Source organism: Plasmopara halstedii, assembly GCF_900000015.1.
Source record: "Plasmopara halstedii genome assembly, contig: Scaffold_3120, whole genome shotgun sequence".
NCBI classification, from domain to species: Eukaryota; Oomycota; class Peronosporomycetes; order Peronosporales; family Peronosporaceae; genus Plasmopara; species Plasmopara halstedii.
Window position 1 is genome coordinate 306014 of NW_020190023.1, and position 4720 is coordinate 310733.

Genomic DNA, 4720 nt, shown 5'->3' on the forward strand with positions numbered 1-4720 from the left:
CTCGCCCATTTTGGAAATAGGCTATCTAGAATAAATATCATAGTTCACATAGTGGTAAATGATCTGGAGAGACATGTGTGAAGTTGTACAACGCAAACTCTGCAAGAGGGAGCAATTCACTTCATTTTTTAAGGACGTAGCGTAAGTACGCAGTACGTCCTCCAAGACTTGTTCCGCACGTTCTGTTGGTCCATTTTAGGGTGTTCCGCTGTTATCATGGGCAATTTGGTACCCTTCGCCCAAACATGCATGCCAAACCTTGACGTGAAACAGGTGTCACGGTCAGGCACAGGAAGACCATACAGACGGAAAACAACGTCTACAAAGACGTTAACAGTTTTCTCGGCAGATATTTTATACAAAACAGGCGCAAGATAAATTAGCTTGCGAAATGGATCCACTAACAGAAAGAGTTCATGTGTCACGCGGAAGTCCGAAAATGATGTCCATGCTCACAATCGTCCAGCTGTCAGTTGGTACTGCCGACGAGTCAAGTAGTGTCTAAGTAGAACCCGATGATTTCACTCTCTAGCAAATCTCACAAATCCCCACATAATTGTGCACCATGTGACGTAATACCAAGAAAGACTAAGAACTGTTTTCTCACGTCCGATATGGCTACCCAAAAGACTATCATGGTGCTCATATAAAAGACGATGACGCAAACCTCGTCATTTGAAACAACAACTCTTGCCGCCTCCCTGTGTCCAATCGCATAGAACAACAATTCATTCTGTACTCCAAAACGGTTAATACGCGATCTTGTGCGAGACGAAAGACTTTCAAGTGCGTTGTCAGAAGAGCTCTTGAAATACTCAGCAATTCCCGAATTGTAATATCAGAGTTACACCCTTCGGCAATTGCTTCGCGTACTGTAGTCGTTGCTTGCACTCTGATTGTTTGATCATGTTTGAATTGTCGACATGGCTCGTGCACGTTTTGCTCCTAGACTTTGGAAAATAGACCGGACGTCCCGACAACGCATCAGCTTAGATGTTCGTCTCGCCTGACTTGTAGTGTAAAATAAAGTTGTACCCCGCAAAGAAGGAAAACGATTGAGTCATTTTCTACGATAGTTGAGGAGGCTTTACTGCCGTACGAAGCAAGGCATGATCTGTATAGATCGCAAAGCGTTCCTCTCAAAGCAAGTACTAACCAAGCATACTTCATTGCTAGAAGTTCTTTGTCATAAACAATATTGTTATGTTCCGCTAACCGGAGTTGTCGCGACTCAAACAGCTCTCCCTCTACCCTCATCATCGTATTGCATCAACGAACAACCGATAGAATAATCACTTGTATCGCAGGCGAAAACCAGAGTGTTATTTTGCTTTGCGATTGCAAAAAAGCGTCCAACGATTGCTCATTTAACCTTTGCTTCCGTGCCTTTTCATCAAATACTTTCGGAAATTTATGACATCGTTGATAGCTTGTTCGACGATCGCACATGTGTGCAAAATATTGCCTTTCACCAGGCTACACTTCGGCGTCTTCTTGCTTATCAGCGGCATAGAAAACAATCTTTTGACTGAACTTGGAGGATTTACAATTTTTATTTGACTGATAACCTCAAAGTCACCTTCTTTGTTGTAGGCCACAAAAACGACAAGATTGCACGAAGTGTCTTGCTATTGGTCACTTCCTTCATCGGTTCAGCTTGTACTTTGATCAGGGACACGCAAAAGATTTGATAGCAAATGCATTGAAGTGTCCTTGTAATTCCTTCTCTAATTGTTATCAACCCCTTATTCATCATGCTACCATTGCCCACGACTTCCATGTCGATGGCAAAGGAGACAGTCTTTTGCTGGAGCCTGATGGCCCCACCTCCAGTTGGAGCCATTACTTTCGTCTGTTTAGGCTTGGCCTGTAAACATGGGGCATCGCACACCACAATATTACTTGGAACTTCTGTGACTTCCTCATAGATTCATTTGCCCATACCATTTCGTTTGTCGTCATGATTCTCGAATTAGTACACAGGACTTGTTGACGGCCATCTTCGTATTCATCCAGTCAATGCTAGGCCGATAACGCTTCAACCTTGGTATACCTAGGATGATATCAGACTTATCATCGAAATCGAGTTGGATAACTCCTCCTCACCTCGAAATTCTCAGAAATTATTGCCAAGCGAATAAGTTGCTGTGGTATCTTCATTTCAGATCCATTCGCTGAATGTATGATCATTTCTTCTTTCACATTAGGCAGGCTGAAACCACGCCTAGTCTTAACTTGCGCTCGAACAAAGTTGTTTGACGCACCAGTATCAATCAAGGCTCGTAGTGATATTTCAAAATTATCTACAAAGACTTTCTAGTAGGGAGTCCCGCCCCTTCTGTTTTTTACTCATGAAGAGTTCGAACTGGCGACCTTTACAGCGTCCACGGTTGTCCGAACGAGCGCCGACTCGGCAAAGACACGATGCAGTTCCGAGTAATACGACCCGACTTCCCACAACGGAAATACATTCGGTTTTTACAAGGACGCACAACTTCATACGTGGAAACATACGAGATGTTCATAGACCCTGGACCATCACTTGTACCAGTCGACTGACGCGCTTGCCTTGGTACGAAGCCATTGAAATTGGCTTGCTTGATGCTGAACTCTTCTTGCTTCGCACGGTTGATAGAATCGTTCAGTATCTTGGAATACCCACGGAACAGTTGCTTCCCGACCGTACCATCGTTCAAACCCGCGATGCACGTTACAACTTGTGCTGAAACATCAATTGACACGTCGATAATGCTCAATATCAAGTAGCGAGCAAACGAGTGTAGGGCGTAACGACCTTTACGAAGCTTCAAGCACTCGGCACGGGAACGGAACTCACTCTGCGGTGGTTCAAATGCCTTTTCAGCTTGCCCTTAAAATGTTCGTAGCTGGTATAGCTGTTTGATCGAATAAATGCTTGCCATTCATTTACCGCTCTGCTCGACCCGGAATAATGGACATCGAGAGAAAAAACTTTCTGCATCGGGTCTCGTATTTGTGTTGCAGTGATTACTGCATCCAACTCGACAAACCATCGTGATACAGGTTCTTTCTCTCCGCTAAGGTACAAAGACACGTTTCATACGAAGAAACAGGGGTTACAACCCCTTCCGAGATTCCATAGTCTCATGATGCATGAAACTGACGGCTGCGTTCTTCTGGTCATCCGGAGCGGATGACAGCAATAAAATATATACCGCAGCTTCTCAGATAACTTCTTGTATCCAATCGATTGCCATCCGCTCATGGGAAGACGATTGAGGAAACATCTCATTCGTCAACACCTCAGTTTGTGATACTGTTAGACCGAGTAGTACCCCAACTGCCTCCACGTCGCAGGGAAAAGTAGAAGAGTATGACCTGAAGATGGTGCTGACATAATGTGATTTCTGCCGAGTGCTCTGATTGTCAAAGCGAAGCGTATGGCTTGGACTGGAACGCGTGACATGCTTATCAAACGCGCTGTCAAACTAAAATTGAGTGTGCTTGAAAAAACCGCTCGAAGTGCTACCAGGTGTAAGAGGGCACTGTTCAAAACCCTCAAACACAACACAGGGACTTAGAGAGAACGAGAAACGACTCGAGACCTTATAAGTAAATTTGCAACTGAAGTAAAATAAGTTATGGTTCCTAGCTACATGCAAAACGCCCCAAAGATTTTTACATTTTCGTTATTAAACTTTTGGGCCACTGATTTATAAATCATTGGCGTACAGAGGTTGAGCCCCCAGCTTTAGCTTATACTAGACCGTGGGTGATCGTGGTTTGTACATAAAAAACTTAGCTTTTGAGAAACATTTTCAGTAGAAGTGACTGATTTACGTCACCCACTTTGCAGTGGGGCTGTTGCTTAAAGAAAGAGAAACTAAGGTCACAGACCTTACGTTCTTTCCAAAAACCAGTACAAGTGTAGCGGATCACAATCCGCTACTGCTAAATACTACAGCCTTGATCAAGGCAAACGAACACTTTTGTACAAAACCGAACCTGTATTTAATGTCTTCTCTTCTCATTGTTCTGGTGCGGCAGAGCCGCCATTTTCTAAAACTGTAGGTTATCTGATTGATATAGCAATAGCTAATTTAAAAAGCAAAACTTAATTAATATAGTAATATGCATTACTACTGGTAATCCTGCCACGTGGTGGCTTCTTGTTACGGTGTAGACACACCACTCTGATATTACACTTACTTGTGTAATACACACCTATGTACAGTCGCACAAGATTGTGCGACTCGCACTTTCAAAAAAGGTACGTGTAACCCCGTTACATTTTCCCCATTAAAATTGTGAATATTCGCAACTCACAATAATCGGTCACTTCATACAAGGTTCGCGTGTCCGAGACACCTTAACGTTCTTTAAGAACACCTTCAAACATTCTCCGCTCTATGATCACTGTGTCTTCGACACGCAAAACACCAAGCCTAGCTGGTAGCGAGTGCGCCAGCGGTGGAAGCCCTTCTTCTTCTGCACAGGGTGCACTGCGGACTGTACGTCCACGGCTTCACGAGAAGCACATCCCAAGCCCTCAGCAATTGAACTCAACACAGCGCGCCCATCCCGGGCGACAGATTTTCTCGTCGAGGAATTGGAGGAAGTCGACTACGAGTCGGACACTCCTTTCCCAGCATGGGATGACGAGGAAGACGAAGTGCGCCAACGGCGCGACGTGAGCCCAGCTCAACCCTGCGGAGAACATTTCCGTTTTCCGATCGTATAA